A 20,318-nucleotide genomic window follows, 5' to 3' on the forward strand; every position below is an offset into this window, starting at 1 on the left:
TGGGTTTGGTTCCAGAACACTGCAATAAAGTGAGTAGCATGATTTTTTTTGTTTGTTTCTTAGTGCATATAAAAGTTATGTTTACACTGTTCTATAGTCTACTAGGTGTGCAATAGCATTATGTCTAAAAAATGTGCATACCTTAATTAAAAATGCTGTGTCACTAACAAATGCTAACCATCATCTGAGCCTGTTGGATAAATGGTGTCCAGAGATTTGCTCTACTCGGGGTTACCACAAACCTTCAATTTGTAAAAATAAAATAAAATAACCCAGAAACAAACAAACAAATAAACAAAAAATACACACAAAGTGCAATAAAGAGAAGCACAATAAGACAAGGTATGCTTGTATGCTACAAAGAAGGTTCTAGAATCATGTGCATTTTATTTATGAGGAAATTGAGAGAAATTAAGTTGTCCAATGTCATAATACAGGGATGAGCAAAAGTAAGTTTACAGTCCCGAGTAAGCAAAACACAGAGTATATTCTTGTATTATTATTTATTCTTGTATTATATATTTTTCCATACAAACTGTATACTTAATTTTGCCCACCCCTGTATTTCCAATAGATATTTTTTTAGCTCTTGCCCATTTTTTTGCACTTGTTCATTACCAATTAGTGTCATCTCAGGTTTTATGATTAAGAATACCCATTCATACTGATATTATATTCACAATATCACAAAAGCAAAATACAAGATTGTAATTATTGTATTAACATTGTAATTATTGCATTAACATGTTGCATAGGGGTTAGAGCATGTTTTTGCATGACTAAAAGTCAGATATTTGAAAACTTGAAAATTGGAATAACAGGGTTTCCTATACATGTGAATGTTAATCTTTCATATTTATGTTCATTGTTTTTTTTGTGATGATAAATTCGATGGAATTATGATATGAAGTGTTTTCCACTTGATATAGTTTACAGCCTTGCAGAAACATTTGATTTGGCCTTGGCCATGCATAAATAATTAAAAGATAATTAAATTCAGGTGCCTTTTAAGCATAACTCAAAAATAATTAATTCAGCTTATTCATATTTATTTATTTTATTGTTGAGAGTATTACAGATGTCCCTCATTTCCTCCCCTTCTCCCCTCCACCTACCGCACCCCTCTCCCCAGATCCCCATCTGTCCATTGTCTGTGTTCGTGGGCTGTGCATATATGCTTATAAGTTCTTTGGTTAATCTCTTCCCATCCACCCCCACCTTCCCTCTGAGATTTGTCAGTCTGATCCATGCTCCTGTCTCACTGAATCTATTTTGTTCATTAGTTTATTCTGTTTTTTAGATTCCACATATAAGTGAGATCATGTGATATTTGTCTTTCTGTGCCTGGCTTATTTCGCTTAGCGTAATATTCTCCAGGTCCATCCATACTGTCCCAAAGGGCACGAGATCCTTCTTCTTTACAGCTGCATAGTATTCCATAGGGTAAATGTGCCACAGCTTTTTATCCACTCATCTACTGATGGGCACTTGGGCTGTTTCCAGATCTTAGCTATTGTAAATTGTGCTGCTATGAACATAGGGGTGCATAAATTCTTTCTGATTGATGTTTCGGGATCCTTAGGATATAGTCCTAGAAGTGGGATCACTGGGTCAAATGGCAGTTCCATTTTTAGTTTTTTGAGGAAACTCCAGGCTGTTTTCCACAGTGGCTGCACCAATCTGCATTCCCATGAGCTTATTCACTTTAAAAATGAACAAAAGCAATGTTTTCTTCAACAGATAAAACAAATAAAATACATTTGTGTCCCATATTTTAACCATTCCAAGAACAAAGTCACAAAAAGAGCTAAGAAACATAAAAACAAAAAAGGTGAAGTAAGGGGGATGAGAGAAAAGAAAAAGAGAGATAGCCAGAGCTAGCTGTCATCTTGTGTCCCAGCATGTGTGCACTATTCTCAGCTGGTCTGCTCAAGAGCCCACTGAGCACCAACCTTAGTGCCCTGTGTGGTCTCTGTTTCCTCTCCAACAAGATAAAAGGAACCATCATGAACAAGAGAAACTAGCCAAACTGTAAGTACAAGTACCCATTGGTGGGAAAGGAACTGCTTGAAGAAAGAAGAAGGTGGCTCACAGAGTAGCCATAGTAGATAATGAAAAACAAACTTCAGTTCTTCTTAAAGAACATAGCGGTAAACAATATCTCTGGTATTGAAGAGGTAAATATGTTTACAAACCAAGGAACAGTGATCCACTTTAATAACCCTAAAGTTCAGGCATCTCTGGCAGTGAACACTTTCAGCATTATAGGCCACACAGAGACAAAACAGCTGACAGAAATGCTACACAGCATCTCAAACCAGCTAGGTGCAGTCTGACTAGCTTAAGGACACTGGCTGAAGCTGTGCCCCAATAATCTGTGAGTGGAAAAGCACCATTTGCTATGGGAGAGGATAATGATGATGAAGAAATTCCAGATCTTGTGGAGAATTTTTATGAAGCTTCCAAGAATGAAGCAAACTGAATTGAGAAACTTCTGAAGAAGATAAACTTGAAGAACTTACTGGGAGCTGCTATTTTATATTATGACTGCTTTTTCAAATTTTGTTCATGGGTCTGATAAAATCTAGATCTCTAATATTTTTAAGTCCAAGCTCCTTGGACACTGCGGCTCTTTTCAATTTTACTTATACACAAATCATTCTTTGCAGCTAATTAAGCTGAAGAAGCCTGGGAATAAAGTTTGAAACAAAGGTTAATAAAGTTCTTTGCCTAGGGTGGGGGGTTGGAAAGAGAGAAATAAAGAAAGAGAGAGAGGACCAGAGAAATATTCATAAAAGATAAAGGATCAGATATTGAGAAATACAGGGAAAGATAGAGAGAAATGGCAGAACATGAGAGAAATAGAAGTAGTTTATTTAAAATAGAAGTCTAATTCTCACATCAAAACATTTCTTCAATTTAATACTGCTTTATTAAACAAATTTTCAAAATAATAAAAATTAAACAAATTCCCCCAGTATTAGCTTTTTTGAAAACCTAGATCTAAATATTGGGCTCTCCTGATCATTATCCTTATGAGTACTCTTGGATGCAAGCAAGGTGAAAAAATAATTTTGCATTATAACTTTCTATTAATGTTATTTCATACAATTTTCTGTTTTTCTACAGTGTTCAAATCGTTTCATTAGATTAATATATAATAAATAACTCAACCATTCCCTTCTTGTTGGATATCAAGATTATTTTAAGGCTTATAGTATTCAAACTAAGGCTGCTTTTTCGTTCTTTTGAATTATTATCCAGGATTGGGATCCCTGACTCTAGCACTATGAACATTTTTATGATTCTTGACCTAGTTCCCAATGCCACCAGCAACTTGAATGAACCTGTTTTTCCAGAGTCTGTACAATATTGTTTTGTAAATTGTTATTTTTGTCAATTATATTAAGTATCAAATGGTGCTTCTGAGTTGGAACAATATCTATTTCTTCTAGCTGCACTGATACCCTTTGACTAGTTGTCCCTTGGGGATCTAGTAATGATCTTGTAAATTTGCAGAACCTGTGCATACAGTTTAGATGCTATTCACTTATTGATAATCTTCTTAACATTTCCAACATTTAACCTTTGTTTTGATAATGGTTTTACATTTTTGTATTATGCAGTACTCTCTTCCTTTGCAATATTTTCTATTACTTCAAAACTTTAAAAATTCCCAACATTGAGTTAAATACTCCAGCCTATTCTTAATATATATATTTTAGTTTTCCTTAAACATTTAGTTTTTTAGTTAATGTAGAATGAACTGTTGTGTATGGTAAAAGATAGAGGTTTACATTACTTCCTCTACATATTCATGACCAGTTATCCCAGGTGAATTTACTTAATAATGAGTACTTTCCCCATTGTTTTGTTCTATTTTGTTCATCAAACATTCAACTTTTACTTTTATTAGAGCCTTTTTCTGGTCTAACTGTTATTAATAAATATTTCTGATTTGCGTCAGAATTCTGCCATTTCATCTAGTGATAATTTATAATGTATCCTAGCATTTTGTTTCCCTATATAGTAATGTACAAAATTGTTACTACAAATTATTCTGATATAAGAGATACCTTCATTTGAATTGTCTACATCTCTAAGTCAACCTATGAAGAAGTATCAGTTTCATACCATCTGTGTTCCCACTCAGAAATGCAGTATGACTACATTTATTCAGATTTTTCTTTGTTTCTGCCATTAAGGTTTCATATTATTTCTTTCTCACACTTTTGTGTAGATATTTACTTATTTCCAAACACTTTAATGTTTTTGCTTTATTGTAGATGTTACTTTTTCTCCTTTTGGCTGGCATACTGGTAGATATTTTATTGGATTTCAAAGACTTATCTAGCATTTTGTGAATTTGCTGTATGCTATAGTTTTGTCTAATCATTTGAGGTTGATTATGTGGCTTTTCTGGGTATATACTCTGCTGTCTGAAAATTATCTCTCTGTAATTTCTTATTTCCAAATATTTACTTCTAATTTATTTGCATGCCTTTTTACCAAAACAAGAATTTCTCAGAAATACTAAACTTATAAATGAATAAAAACTCCCTTGTTTTGGTCTAGTTTTTATGGGAAATGACTTTGTTTTTCCAATAAGTAGGAAATTAGTTTTTTGTTTTTTGAATATACTTATTTTATCATGCTAAAGGATAGTTCTCTAATTCTATATTTAAAAGATGTTAACCATAAAGAGGAACTGGATTTTATCAAATGCCTTTTTGTAGTTTACTAAGATGATTGCACATTTGTCAACAATATTGATTGGTAGTTTTGTCTGAAATCATCTTTTCATTTCTGGGATAAACAATATTTGATAAATACTTAAAATTATTTTAATAAGTTTCTGTATTTTATTGGTAGAATTTTGATTAAAATGCCCATATCAACAAGAAGCAGTAGCATAGGAGGAGCACGTGTTTGAGTTCAAATCCAACTGGACCTCATAATAGTTGTATTTGGCATTGTGTAGTAGTTAAAAGTATGGACCCTGTCATCAGAGACAACTAACTTTGAGTCCTGGTTCTGCCACCTAATAGCTTTGTTACTTTGTTAATTTGGAAGAGCCTCATTTTCCTTTTCTTAACAATAAAAACATAATATATACCTTATAGAGATCATTGTGAGGATTGAAATGAGCAAACTTTTGAACATGCTTCTTAGTCCAGTGCCTGATATGTAGTATTTCCACATTCAATGGTTGCTATTGTAATGATCATATTCCTAAGTGATAATAGGTCATATTTTATATGTTTTTATTAATTTTAGAGGGAGAAGGAGAGAGAGATAGAAACATCAATGAGAGAGAAACATCTATTGATGAGCAGCCTCCTGCACAATCTGAATGCCCCCCCACTGGGGATTGAACCCACAACCCTGGCACATGCCCAACCAGGAACCAAACCAGTGACCTCCTTGGTGCATGGGTCGATGCTCAACCAACTGACCACACTGGCCAGGGCTAGGTCATGTTTTTTAAAATACCATTCATTCTCACATTTTTTATTATTCTTATGTTTTTGTATCATTTTTATCTGTATCATTCTTACCATATTTCACTCTGAGGATAATTTAAAAAGTATACCACATTTCTCAATACTCAAGGAAAATTTGTATAATATATTCTTCAAAGGACTAGGGGAAAAATCACCTTATAAATCCATCAGGCCTAAGTGTTTTTTAGAGGATGTGATCCTTTAATATTTTTTCTGTTTTCTTCTGTGTTTGTTAGAACATGTTCAGATAATTCTGACAACTGTATGAAAGAAAAATATGAATTTCAAGGCTTTTTTGCAACCTGAAACTTGCTGATCAATTTATTATCTCTGCTTGCAATTATTTCAGCATATAACTAGTTATTGGATTGCCTTATCCCTTCTTCTGTAAGAAATATAGTCTGCATAATTTTACAAAGGGGTTACTTGGAAGCCAGCATTTATTTGATTGTCTAAAGCTTTATAAGAAGTAGATTCTGCTTTTTTCTGTTTATTTGATCAGAATCTTTTTGTGAGCCCCAAACCCCCAAATTCCCAACTCTGAATGAAAAAGACTTTTCAGAAATTGATGAATGACCAGTGTCTGCTGTTATTTAACCATCCTTATATGTCCAGAGGCTTCTGTATGGAATGACCTTATATGCCCAAATGCTGCTGTGGGGCTGCAGCCTGTGGAGCCATTGTTAGAACATAGCAGCGGCAAATGGTAGCATTTGCTAATAGCATTAAGGTGGTGGGAATAATTCCACAGGTTCAAAAGAGGTGTAAGATCCTTCCCCCTTGTGCATAGCATGACCTGCCTGTATGTCCAAGAGTATTTGTTTGACTACCTTTTAAAGAGAAAAAAATGAGTTATGTGCCTTAGCAAAGGAGTAAAAGAATAATTTTGATAGAATATATTGAGAGTTCAAAACCCTCTGAAAATCACGATACACTGACATATGAGAGAGTTTAACTTTTCACCTATCAGCATCTTCAAAAACACAGCAGCATTTTGTTTAATTGTAGATTACAATAATCCTTTTGTTATTAAACTATTATGCAACTTTTAGAATTCTGTCCCTCATCAAAGTTGATTATATTTATTGGAAGAACATGCCACTTAAGTGGCTGCTACATCCTAAGCTACAGTCTCAGCCATACATTTGTGTGTATAAGTGCCCATTTCAAACATGAAGACAAAGGGAGAGCATAGGGAACATGTTCCCCAAGTGTGTTTAAATGTTTACTTACCTGCCTCTACTTAGTCGACTGCCTAGAGGAGAAGGAAAGGACTGAAAATTTAAATCCAAGTGTTGTGAGTGCTAATCTTTGAAGATCCATTAGGAAATGTGGTTCTCAGACTAGCCCAAAATACAATGGGAAAACAAGTCTTAAGTATTCAGAGACTATAATGTACAGACATAACTTTAAGAACTCATCTAGTGGATCAGTCACTATACAATTTGATTTTTCGTGGGTGATACCTCTAATCATGCCTAAGGGGAAGAAAATTAAAAAAAAAAATCTTAGCTAGCTCTGACCACTCTACAATGTGGAAAGTAATTCCAAGGTGAGTCCAACCCAGAGAGCAATGAGTCCTTTTAAAATTCTGAGGGAGGGGGACAGCAATTTCCTACCTCCTTTGAAAACTCTCTAGTGACCTGGTTGCATGGAAATTTGTCTAGCTTCATTTGTGCAGGTCATACCACCCTGAATAAAAGGAGGATAGTTATCAGGCTAAAATTTGTTTACAAGGTTCCCTTTATGTCCGGTGTGAAAGAGAGAGAATAATAAAGTCTCATTTGCAACTTTCACTGGTCAGAAATTTCAATCAAGAGACAATGTTAAGGCTATGCTACCCTGAGAACTAAACCATTGATGTATCTATGGCCTTAAATTTATGATTAAGCAATTTCAACAATGTAATAACAATAAAATTGATTCAGCTAGTATGGGATTAGGGAAACCTGGAGCCTCCTATAGGGGATAGGATTTGCAATGGTGGACAGAAGTAAAAGAACTGGTGTTGACCCAAGTTATGCTTTGTATAAAGACTCCTTTGCTGACTCGTTGTGATAACAGTTCCTTATTTGTTAGATCACTGGGAATAAAGTTGTATAATTTAGCTTTCTCTTTCTCTCCAGCCTACTCTGGTAGCCAACACCTCCATTAACTATGGTAGTTCCCGGAATGCCAAAGCTACTTCCTATGTGTCAGTCATATTTGACTTTTAGAGTAGTGCAGGTAATTTAGCACATTTGAAGGGAGGTGGTTTGGAATTAGAGCCTTTCTTTTTTCTCCCCTTTCCTCCAAATAACCAGAAATCCCTGGCTTCTGTTTGACTTACATTAAGATTCTACCCATTACTACAAAAATATCAGACACTGTCCTGTACATTGTCTTAAAAACTTTCACGATGCTTGTGGAACACCATGTTTGTTTGTTTTTTCTTAATTATTTAAAGGGCAGTTTGTGCCAGTATTCTCCTTCTAGTCATTATGACCCTGCTTCTATTATGTCATATTTAACAAAAAGAGATTGACTTCCTGCCTAAAATTAGCTAGAGAATTCTATTTGGATCAGTCTGGCAGAAATAAAAATATAATTAGCCTGAGGATTCACTCCACTCCTCAACCTAACTACTGCTTAAATATGTGATGTTTTTGCACTTTCTGCTAAGCATCTAAAAATCTGTATGGGAGTGAAGCAGTGCATTGCAGGAAAGCAGCCCATGCATGCACTGCTATAAGCTTGCCCGTATATTCCTGCATACGTGCATGTTATCAATTAAAATTGTCCTTGTAAAATTAAATAAAAGCGTGCATTTATTATTGTAAAGCTCCAATTAAGAGACAGCTGGTGTCACTCTTACACTTGCATTAAATTGAAACCTGTAATTTAGTTGTCCAGATGCACATTTTTACATCAAAATATATAATTGCATTTGCTTTGCTTATTTCTTATTCAAACATATCTGGAATCCTACTTTAGGGCTTCTCCTACCCTTCAAACTCCACTGAAGAAGGGAACCATACACATAGACCGTTTACCTCTGTGAGGTTCTTAAAGGGAAATTAAGGACTGGACAATTTAAAGGAGACATAGGACCCAGAAAAGCAGCTGGTGAGTATTTTCCTTTTCCTTTCCCATTCCTCCCTCCCTCCCTCTGTCCCTCCCTCCATCCCTCCCTTGCTCTTTTTTTTTTTCTTTTTTAAATTTTTATTTATTTAGTTTTTTTAAAATTTTATTTTTGTTTAAAATATTACAGATGTCCCTTTTTCTCCCCAATGACCTGTTCCACCCTGTCCCTTCCCCCTCCCCAGTCCCTCTCCCCACCATTGCTCTTTTTCTCCTCCTCTCCCTCTCCCTCTCCTCTCCTCCTCCTTCTTTCTCTCCTCTCCACTCCTTCCTTCTCTTCTTCTCTCCTTCCTTCTCTCCTTCCTTCTTTCATGGTCTCTTTCCTTCTTTATTCTCTTCTTCCTTCTCTCCTTCCTTCTCTCCTTTTTTCCTTCTCTCCTCCCTTCTTTATTCTCTCCTTCCTTCTCTTCTTCCCTCCTTCTCTCCTGTCCTTCCTTCTCTCCTTCTTTCTCTCTTTCTCTCCTCTCTTTTCCTCTTTCCTCCCTCTCTCCCTCCCTCCCTCCCTCCCTCTCTCCCTCCCTCCCTCCCTCCCTTGCTTCCTTCCTCTTTTTCTCTTCTTCTCTTCTCCCCTCTCTCCTTCTCTCTGTTCTTTCCTTCTCTTCTCTCCTTCCTTCTTTACTGATCTCCTTCCTCCTTTATTCTCTCCTTCCTTCTCTCCTTCCTTCCTTCCTTCCTTCCTTCCTTCCTTCCTTCCTTCCTTCCTTCCTTCCTTCCTTCCTTCCTTCCTTCCTTCCTTCCTTCCTTCCTTCCTTCCTCTCTGCCTTCAGTAAGGCGATATATTTATTGAGTACAGTAATTTTTAAAATTTCCTATTTCACTTCACCTGTAACTGAAATGCCTCTAAAGCTACAGCTTTACATCACACTGCATTTCTTACTGGCATTTCAGTTCCTGAAGCTCTAGAAACTTTGCTGCCCCCCACCTCCACCCCCGGTTTTGTGCAATCTGCCTGTTTTCACTTTTGTAAAACCTGGGCTTATGACTTGCCGCCCCCCTTCCTTTAATAATGAAATCACTAAGAGCATTTGCAGCGGGGGCTGGGCCGCGGGGCTTGGGGCTGAGGCGCCACACCCCCTAGTAATAAAGCCCGCGCTGCACTCTGAAACCGTGCACGTCTGAACGAACCACACAAAGAGTATATTTGGCGACGAAACAGCGCCCTACAGTGAGAAAGTGCCCGTACCAGGGGCAAGATATTTTGGCGGTTTTTTGGGAGCAGCGAGCAGGAGGCAGAGGACAGACAGTGACAGAGTGGACGCGGGTGCCCGGTGGCAGGCGGCCGACCTCCCGCTGGCCCGCAGCGCGGAGCCAGGTGAGGAGGTGGCAGGTGAGGCGGGGGCGCGCCCGCTACCTGGCTGGGCGGGACGGGGCTGGGCCGCCGAGAGCGGCCCTGCGCTGGTGCCACCAGACAGTTTCGCAGGAGTTACCTCTTTGGCGCCCTATGTCCCCTCGCTAGCGCCCTCCCCTCGGCGCTTCCCGTCTGCGCGGCACGAACATGGGGAGGGCAGCCCCACGACCCCAACTGCTTGTGTCGCAGAGCCCTGACGGGGGACAGCTGGTGGAGGGCACGCCTCTGGCAGGGCCGGGCGGGGTTTGGGCCCGGGTTGCCATGGCAGCCGCTTGCCGGGCTGGAGCCCCGAGCCCGCCCGCCGCTGCCGCCGGGAGGGCGCTGGGGAGCTCGACGGGAATCTCCGGACGGACTGAACCAAGAGCGCGCGGGGCGGGGGGAGGCCGCTCGGCCCCTGGGCCCCCAGCTCTCCGACTGTCCCCGAAAGGGGCGCCGAGTTTGCTAGAAAATAAAATATCATTTCTCGTGGGCCCAAAAGCCGGGGGGTAAGAGCACAGCGTTCTGGGGGCAGAGGGGCGCGAAGGGATCGTCACCTCCACCCGGCTGTCCTCGGCTGCGCGTCTCCTGGCGTGACATTTATATCTCGCAGCGGCCGACTGGGACGAGGGCTGCACGTCCCAGCCGTGAAGTTCCGTGGGTGGGGCAGGCGGTAATTTGCTCGGATCTAATGATTTCACAGACTCCTTTAAAATGGCGGCATTGAGCACACACCCCCGCTGAGTGCTCTCCGGGCACCTGAGCCACCTCGCGCGGCGTTGCTTTTGCTTCTGTAGCTAACAGATGGCATGTGCCACTGTCGCTGTCGCTGTCGCTGCCGCTGCCGCTGCCGCTGTCGCTGCCGCTGCCGCTGTCGCTGAGAGTGGGACCTCTTAACCCCTGGGTTTGCTCTAGCAACACAAGGTAAGGCTGGAGAGGAACTGGGATTCTTGAGAGTGGCTGCCTTCCCAGGATGCGGACGAAATAAAATGCCTTTTAAACTTTACTTTTCAAAATGGCAAAGAGAAGATTGACCCTGCAATTTTGTTGCAAAGTTAGGGCTTTGATCTTTCTTCGTCTTGTTCTTCCTCTCTTTTTTTCTATTTTCAATTTTCTTACATTGCTGCATGCATAATATCTATTCTATATAGTAATTAGAGAAACTTCTTGCATGGCATATTGTCAGCAAATGCGTTTAACAACTAATTTTGCTCGTGGTCCTGCTGTACCCTGAGCAGTGCCCCAGCTTCCTTGGAGCCCTGGTCTTTCCCGCTCTCCTCTAGATCAGCACATCTGGGCAGCTGGCTTGTACTACCGGCAGGCATCTTAAGGGCATGACGGTAAATTCAAACGATTAAACTATTAAAAACTTTAGTTTTTAGCATCCACACAATAGGCTTTTATGGCAAGAAAATGAAATTAAATCAAGGAGAGTAATGAAAGTTAACATTTAGGTGATTCATTTGTGTCGTTTTATCATTATTGGAGTAGATCTATGTGTTTTTCTGACTACTGCCCATTGATCTGGTATAGCAAGATACAACAGTGAGGGTGAACTTATTGTGTTGCTGTTTAATTACGGGAATGTAGTTTAGAACAGTTCTTTTTTTCTTAGATGCTCCTAAGTTGCTAGTGTTTGTAAATGGGCACTGACTGATTCCCACAGCCTATCTCAACACATGTATTGTGTTCTTGGGAAAGCATCAATTAAAACAAAACTATTCTCAGATTTAATTTTGAAATGATATTTGATTTTTCACTATGTTGACTTCCTGGTTTAATCAATATGTCTTTGGTTGATTACTGATATAATGGTTGGAAAGTGGACTGTTTAAATACTTGTAGAAATGATTAGACATCAATGCTTCATACAATTCATCTATGAGGTGTGTTTTTCCCCCTCTGATGAAAGACATGCTAACAGTAAGGCTTACCAGAGACCTCAGCTTTTTCTGATTATATTCACATTTCCTCTTTTGCCAATGCAAATGTTTAAATACTTTTTAAAGTTGTTTTAATTTTTTTTCCAATATGCAATACTTTGGGGGGATGCCTTCATATTTATAGAAACTTCCCTAAACATAACCTAAAAGGACTTTTGTCCATGGCCCAACTAATATTATAATACCCCTGTCTACTTTTTATTTCTCCCCAAACAATAGAAGCTACTTGGCTGGCAGACTATCCTGCCATTAAATTTAGCAAGCTTCTGGGAAAGGGGGCAGGGGGTATTGTTCACCACCTATTAAAGAACTGTGCAGTTTTCCTGCCTGGGTGCTAAAGTGTACCTAGAAAGAAAGAAGTGGACTGTTTACAATGGCATTTACTCGATAATAAACTTTGCATCCGTTTTTCAGATGATTGTTGAGAGAAGTGTATGGGGCAATTCATTGCTTCACATCTGAAAGAAGAGTTCCTGCAGGTAGAGCAATAGGTACTCCCAATTTTGCAAGGGGTAGAGAGAGAGGTGACCAAAAGCAACTTCTCCCATTTTTAGTGATTACATATTTAGATCCCAGTTCAGCAAGCTTTGCTTCCTGGTGTGCTTGCTGCCTTGTTTGCTGAAATACTTCAGACTACATGCATCCTTTGAAAAAAAAGTGAAACTACTAAACCTTGAGGCCAGAGTAGACGAGTTCATCTACTGTCAGAGACCTTAGAAGGAAATTGTGCCAGTTAACATTCTGCAGCTTCATATAATAATGAGATTGGAGACCTTGTATGAAAACATAAGTGAAGGAGTTTGCAAAATAATATTTTGATATATGAGGTGTCCCACCCAAAATGTATACACCCTTTACAGCTGATAGCTCAATTTATATTTCTTTCTTTTCAGACTTAACGCATTGGAATTATTAACCCATTAATAATTATTCAAAGTGTCAATACACTTTTTGGGACACCGTGTATTACTGGGCTACAGGTGGTGATTGCATGTTTTGCTGTACTTCTAAGAGTTACTTCATTTCTCTAATTCCCTTTGCTGCTTTTAGCACTCATAATGATTCCCAGGACTATTGTAAAGTACCTTTTTATCCTCGACTGCCCACACCAGGCATTTGACAACAGCTGTTTTTTAAGGGGGGATAAAACCTCTGATTATGAGCTGGTATCCAAAGTATACTTGGTATTCCCTTGCACCCACCCTTTACCTAAGCAATACTTTGCACAAAGTAGGTGCTTAATAAATGTTCAATTAAAAAGAAAAAAAAAAAGAATAGCTTGTAAACTCACAGAGGAGCAGATTTTGTGCACAACTTTTAATTTAAACAGAAGACATTTTTGTGTACTTGTAAGAACCTAAACATTTTAAGTAGATTAGAATGTATAGTCCCCTAATTGCCTGAATTCTGTTTCCCTCAAATAGGTTCTCTTGCTTCTCATTGTACTTCTAGGCACTTGTGTAATTTATCCCTTTGACCAGTAGGTGTATTATGATTGACCCCGCTCTACAATATGAAAAAGTAATCACAGCAACTTGGGGTGAAAAAGGTTTTGTCTGTTGAGGCTGTACAGTAAGTACTACACATGCTGGGACAGTGACAATCTCTTGGCTGCTGTGCAGATGCTGACTATAGTTTGAAGTACAATTTTGTTCTTCACTCAGTTGTTTTCATATGTGAGTTGGAGTGGAAGGAAGAAAGAGGTGAGAAGATTTTCATTCCTAAAATTTTATTCTTTTCCTGCTTATAGGACAATAAATTCAGGAAAGTGGCTGAATTTTTCTGTTTTGAAATAAATAATGTTGTCTGATAGGATTACAAACAGGGATGGGGCAGAGCAGACACGAATAAGTTACAGTACATGTTTGACAAGTAATTTGATCCTGTAATTAAATTGAGATAATGGTCCCTGCCATGTTAAAACTATCAAGTGTCTGAAAGAGCATGCAAGCTACGATCACTTTTACTTCATCAAGGTGCTTCCATGCTGTTGAGTTTTCGTATAACAAAGTCTGGTAGGGTGAACAGATGGATTCCCTCTCATTATTAATGTGTGTGATGTCAAGAAAATAAAAATCAGAAGTTTTGTTTCTTTGTGGGATTTTTGTTCCTCTCCCCAGGTGTAATGTTGTTCTCACTTCAAAATTAGAAATAAGCCTGTATCTCAGGTAAAATGAGGTGGAAATTTTTCCTCTATGAAAAGAAACTGTGTTTGGGAGCAAGTGGTTTAATCGCCAACCAACAAAACAACAAACAAACACAAATTATGACCAAAAGAGAAGCAATTAGATCTATATTAATGGGGGCGTTTTAGATTTTAAGGGAACCAGGGGCTCCATGGCATCCTATTCTTCCTGAATGGTTATATATTGCCTCAAGATAGCCAATGGCAATGTTGGAAAGGCAACTTTGAGAATTAGGATAAAAAAGGTGTCAATTATGTTATCAGCTGTTAATAATATCTATGTGACCTAAATAGATTAGAGAAGATATTTTTCCAGATCATTCTAGTACAGACACAATATAGGGTGTCCCAAAAAATGTATACACACATTTTGAATAATTATAAAGGCAGTGTTTATTAATATACATTTCATTTTCAAAATTGAGCCATCAGCTGTTAAAGTGTGTATACATTTTTTGGGGACACCCTGTATAAATCCATCATTTAGTTCTACTTCGTACTATGTACTATATTGAGCAACTCTTTTTAAATAATTGATGGGGAAAATAATATAAACTGAGAAATATTTTTATTTGAGAAATAAAGGTACTCCTAATTTTTCTGGCCACATATATATAAGTACACTCATGTGCATGCCTGTGCAAATTAGTATTCATTTTAGAACAATTTATACAGTTATGCATTTATTTCTCCCTGGAGGTTTATAGGAAAATACCTATTTTTATAGCATTCCTCTCATTTTAAGAATGAAAGAAAAAAGGTTCATAATAAACTATAATAAATGTTTGTATTAAGCAGTGTCTCCCAAGCTCAGTAAAAGAGCCGTGGCTCTGAATGTTCAACTCCAGGCAGTTAACTTTCAGAAAAAATTACATTGCTCAGAACTCAAGAAGCAGCAGGAGTAAAAGGAAGCTTGATTTAAATGTGTGTGTTTGTGGTGTACGTATGTGTGTGAATATACAAAATGTACCTGTGTATGTATTTATATTATTTATATTCACATGCATGCATATATGTTATGTGTATATATGAACATGTATGTTATGTAAATTTGCATACATACACATGTAACATATATTTTCCCTCTCTATGTATATGATACTTTTTAAGAAACTCAAGCATGTAATCCCAGAACTTTCTACTCTTTATAACAGCCATAAGAACAAAGTGTTAAGGAAATAAAAGGAGCCTGATTAGAGTGTTCAGAATCACTTAGGCATGCTTGTTAAAATATTATGTCCACTCTCAAGTCCTACTTCCATCAGCATTAAGTTGGCTCATGAGTAGAAGTGATTTGTTCCCAGTTTTAGTCAGGAGTTTTGTGGGCTTTTATTAAATTTTATGCTCACAGCGGGTGAACTACAACAGCCCAGTAAGAAAGGGCTTCCAATTGAGAAAAGCAGTCTGAACAGAAATTCAAGGGGTTAGTACTAGAGACTTCCAGCAGGCTAATTGATCTCTTTAGAACATGGGAGCATCCTAGAGACAGACAGTTTGCTGGATCTTGTTTTCCATTTTGGATCACTTAAATTGGCTTAAAATTGTCCCCATCAGATTCTTTGAATCCTGAGCTCCTTGGCATTACCCAGAACTGGTGTGAAAATTTGAGAATGGTTTCTTTAGGCTTATTCAAGTTTCCCTGAATGTATGAGTAAATCCTAATTATGCATATTACTGGGTCTTCTTAGCTCATAGTCCCAGTTCCTGGCACATAGACTCTCAGTAAAAGTTTGTTAAATAAATGGAAGAAAAGTTTTGTCTTTCTAACTTGGTTCTGTATTTTATGAACACCCTTCCCGTGACTTCAGGTAGCAGCATCTCTGTTCTTTTTTTGAAAAAAATCAACAACAACAATGAAAAAGAGACTGAACACTAGGTTGAATGTCCTGCTGGAGGCCACAGTAGCAACTAACTCTCTAACAAGTTCAGGGAAAAGCAAGCATTGTCACACTTTGGGCTGAGATCTCAAGGATTGGCCTGAAAGCCAGCAGTTATTTTTCTGTCACCTATAGTTGCATTTAGTATATCTTCTCTACATCCAAGGGAAATTAGTCTTCAACAGGAAGTCATGTAGAAACCTTTCTTTAAACCGTTTCACCAGATTAAAAAGGAACAAAAATAAGAAGTACTGTGACTCAGATGCCACGTGTCATGTATAGTTTAGAAAGTGATGAAGTCACAGACAAAACCCCAAAATGACACTGGGAGCTGTCTCATTTTCAGTCAAACAGTGATTGCCCATTTAGAGGTTGTATTTGCATAGTTTTTATTTACCGAGATACAGGTATGAATAGTGCCTCTTTTTATATATTTTTTATTTTTTTACTGTATCCAGAAAGCAAAGCCAACACAGTAGAATAGACAGGAGCTGCTATTGCAGATCCATCACAATTATCTTTTGTGCCCAGAGGACCATCAGGCCTTAGGTACAGCTTTTGCAGTCTCCCCTTATGTGGCAGTATGAAGAAAACAAGGTGGCTTTTTGGAGGGGGTGGCCTGTTAGAAAAAATGAGAGAGTGAAAGAACCAGAGCGCTTGCATTTCATCTTTTGTTTTGTAGTCTTCAACATTTACCCAAGAAAACAAAACAAAGCAAAACAAAAACATCATGTATAATATTAGCTTGGGCATGTATCTCATAGTATAATTCCTCAGTTATTTAATACTTTACAAATTGAGTAAATGAGATTGTCACATAATATTAAGGTAGCTGCTTTATTATGATTGGACTCATGAACTATATAGTGGTTTTTTTGAGTTCTATTAAAAATATTATAGAGACATATTCAACAAGACCCACAGCACAGTGATGGAGATCACATTTCACCTCAGTGTCCAAGTGGAGTTTACATTTGTCTTCTGAAAAGTAGGCATTCAATAAATGGTCCAATTGTGGGTGCTGTTTTGTTAAAGGGTGCATTGATGTTTCTCAAAATTCTTGGTGTCTGTGATCGATGAGGATCCCAAAAAAGTGAACTGAATTTCTTTTCAGATGTGATTTTGGGAAAAATTTGAACTCCCAACTCATTTATGTCAGCATTTTCCCTAAGTAATTGGATAGCTTGAAGAAAAACCTTATTAGCTCACCCAGAAGTATGAAGTGAAAACTAGCACACATTATAAGGTCCACATTTTATGTCTAAGGACTTCAAAATACAGAAAAACCTGTGTGTGTGTTGGGGGGGGGGGTGGTTAGCAGGGGGTGTTGCGTAATCTGATCTGTTTCATGAGCGCCTGAGGCAGTGCCCTCAGCTACCCACAGAGGCTGTGTCAATAAACGTTCTGCTGGCTTTCTGAAGCCAGGGTCTGGGCTGGACTCAGATTGACAGGCTTCCCAAAGGAGGGCCTTTTTTTTTTTTTTTGAGAAAGGCCTTGGGTTTTGGTGGAACTTTTGACTGGCCAACAAGCTGCCCTTCTACCATTTATTAATCCTCTTTCTTAGAAAGATAAACTTGGTTTTGTTGGGGGACTCATTAGACATACTTAGAGATTCAGTGTACTTTCTGACTAAAACTCCCCTTCCAAAGCTCTTTTGTGATTGAAAAAATGACAGGCTGGAAAAATGTGACATATGGCTTGACATTTTATAGTGCTGGGAAAAAATGAGAACACCTCCATGAGTTGTGGAGACTGTGATGATTATGATGTTGATGATGATAATAAAAAGGATCTGAAATGTGATTCCCTTAGAAAGCTGTCATACATGCATACACTTTGAAGTTTCATAAGTTGTGTTGTGAGAATGGTGAGAGAGAGGGAGAGAGGAGAAACTCTAACAAGTTAGTTCCTCTTCTCAGGGACATTGTAGTCTGCAGTTGTGTCCTACTAATTAGATGCATGAAAATTGTGGTTTTGAATATTGATTCTGAATTAACAGGATACAGCTAGTCTACCTAATGTCTGATTCTAAACACTTTTGCATTTATTAATGTAATCTATTTTTCCTGTATTCATTAAAATGAAGAAGTTGAATTGACTGGTTGTGTGACCTGTACAAAGTAAAATTTTTTGGTAAAAGTTACATTTCAAACCTAGATGATATAATAGCCCTCCTTATTGCCTTCCATCTATCCCCAGATAAATTTCCATAATATTTTTAGCTAAGAAAACAATTCAGACAGAGGTACTCAGAAATGGTGGCAAGCAATGACAGGAAATGCTGGTTGCATTGGCCTCCTTCATAACTTAAGGAGGCCACAGCTGGCTGATTTGCTTTTAACTTCCTGTTTGGGGGCTGTATGGGTCAAAAGTAGCAGTGTTTTCCATATAGAGATTATTTTTTGGCTTTATTCTGTATGGCTACAATAAATCTGTCACTGGACTGCGTGTTTTGTATATTTTATGGACTGTATCATGTGGTTTGAGTTTAATTTGGAAGGCAATGCTTTTACAATCAAGATTCTACTCCACCCCCCCACCCCACCCCCACACACGTGCAGTTTTAGGATCTGGGATTGTACCAGCCTTCCAAAGTTTATAGCTCTATTTACACAATAGTGATTGCTGAGGAGGGCATTTCCTGCCAGTTAATGAGTGGTTGGAAAGGCCAACAGTCCAAATCCAGGGAGGGAGGGCCATTCATTAAGTGCCACAAAACGGGACCAGAGCACTTTTATCATTAAGTGGTGAGGAGAAAGTGAAACCACATTCTGCCTTTTGAAGAGTCCAGCATGAGCAGAGCTAGACATGGATGTGATGCTTCCTGACACGGAAAACTGAGCTTCTTTTCATGACAGGGACCAACTAACATTTCCACAAGTTGTCAAATTAGGACTTGGGTGAGCAGGTCATTTCCTTTTCAGTTGATGACACAGTGGAGAGGGGACAAATAAAGATGAGGACCTTGAACTTGCCAAGTATTAAGTATTAACTGCCTGAAAATATTCAACTCACAGGTGTTACGGCTACCTTAAAGACCTTAAAATTCACATGAATAAGTGTCCTAATTAGTTGTATAACTGATTGTTGCTAACATGGACAAGAATTGAGGAATGGAAAGAATGATCTCTTTTCAAGTTCAGTGTAGCAGGACACAGATACTCCATTTCAATTCCCAATATAATGAATGTAACTAATACATATGGAGGATGTCTTGCTTTTTGTGGAAGTACATTTGAGGGCTGTAATATTAACCATTTAACCTGAGGCATTCCCAGGAAATAGCTCTAGCCCCTGTATAATTCTTGCCTGCTATAAAGCAGCTGAGGTGTGAAGAGTTTGGCATTGATTTAGAGCAAAAACAGAACAAGATCAAGATTAGGTTCATATCCAGGAATTCCTGACTTCCTGACTTGTCCTTCACTCCCTTACCTTCCTAAGCTTTCAATTTGCCATGTTAAATGTTTATAAAAGATAAACATCTGTTGTAAGATCTTTAGTAAATACTTCCACAAAAGGAGGTTGTGTGACACCCCCACTCCAGAACTTGGCTTGGTCCCTTACCTTGAAATTTTAATTTCTTTCATATCTCCCAAATTTGGTGAAAGATGGCAGGAGTGGCCTGGACCTCTAAAATACAGGCAATCATTAGAGTCCAGCACCTGGATTTCTTCATGGGATTGAGTAATCTGTCACATTCAGAACAAACCAAATATTAAGTTTCATTTTTGGATCTGGAAAATGTCATATGCTTTAAATATTCAGTAATCCAAGGATTGCTGATCATTCATTACGAGTTCACAAAATAAAAGCACTTTCTAAAGTTTAAAATACTCTATAAATGAACTGTATATGCATTATTGTTGTTATTATTAGATGATGCCTTGAGCAGATTTAAAAACCATATAGTGACTAGATGAACTAAACAAATATTTTAAAACATGATTTTATTTTTGAATATTCTTGAATTTGAATGTTGATATACATTAAAATTTTATTAGCTCAAATTAAAGACAATATCTTGAATAAAAAATGTTTTAGAGTAAGAACAAAGAAGGTTTTTCTAAGTCAATGTTCTATTGGCCTGAATAATAACACTCATTGATAAGTAGCAACACAGTTGCATTTAAATAATGATCCCCAAACCTTAAAAGTTCTTGTGTTAAGAGATTACATACCGTTTCCATCTTCCTAACATTATTATTTTGTTAAGCAAGCCATTTATTTATAGATTATCCAAAAATATATTTCAAGCTGGTTTAGGTTCATTTACCAGTCTGTATTAATGGCATAAAAATTAATTAGAATATACCCAACTATATGTGGAGCCAACAACATTACTTTGTGATATTAGAAATGCCTATT

The 20,318-nt window shown here is 37.9% G+C and overlaps 1 protein-coding gene and 1 pseudogene across 5 annotated transcripts in view; both read left to right on the forward strand.

Moving 5' to 3' along the window:
• The first annotated feature begins 2,175 nt into the window (after positions 1 to 2,175).
• Positions 2,176 to 2,482, forward strand: LOC107525778 (transcription factor BTF3 pseudogene; annotated as a pseudogene).
• A 7,392-nt stretch (positions 2,483 to 9,874) lies between these two features.
• Positions 9,875 to 20,318, forward strand: part of MBNL3 (muscleblind like splicing regulator 3) — a 96,232-nt gene continuing 85,788 nt past the window's right edge. For 3 of the 5 annotated variants that reach the window (XM_016197999.2, XM_016198001.2, XM_016198000.2), the window contains exon 1: positions 10,465 to 10,872. The gene's annotated coding sequence lies outside the window, so the exon portion shown is untranslated. Of the gene's footprint in view, positions 9,952 to 10,464; positions 10,873 to 20,318 lie in introns of those variants that run through there. The other 2 variants (XM_087829426.1, XM_087829427.1) reach the window with 2 other exon arrangements.

This window comes from Miniopterus natalensis, chromosome X (assembly GCF_054644295.1).
Source record: "Miniopterus natalensis isolate mMinNat1 chromosome X, mMinNat1.hap1, whole genome shotgun sequence".
Classification (NCBI taxonomy): Eukaryota; Metazoa; Chordata; class Mammalia; order Chiroptera; family Miniopteridae; genus Miniopterus; species Miniopterus natalensis.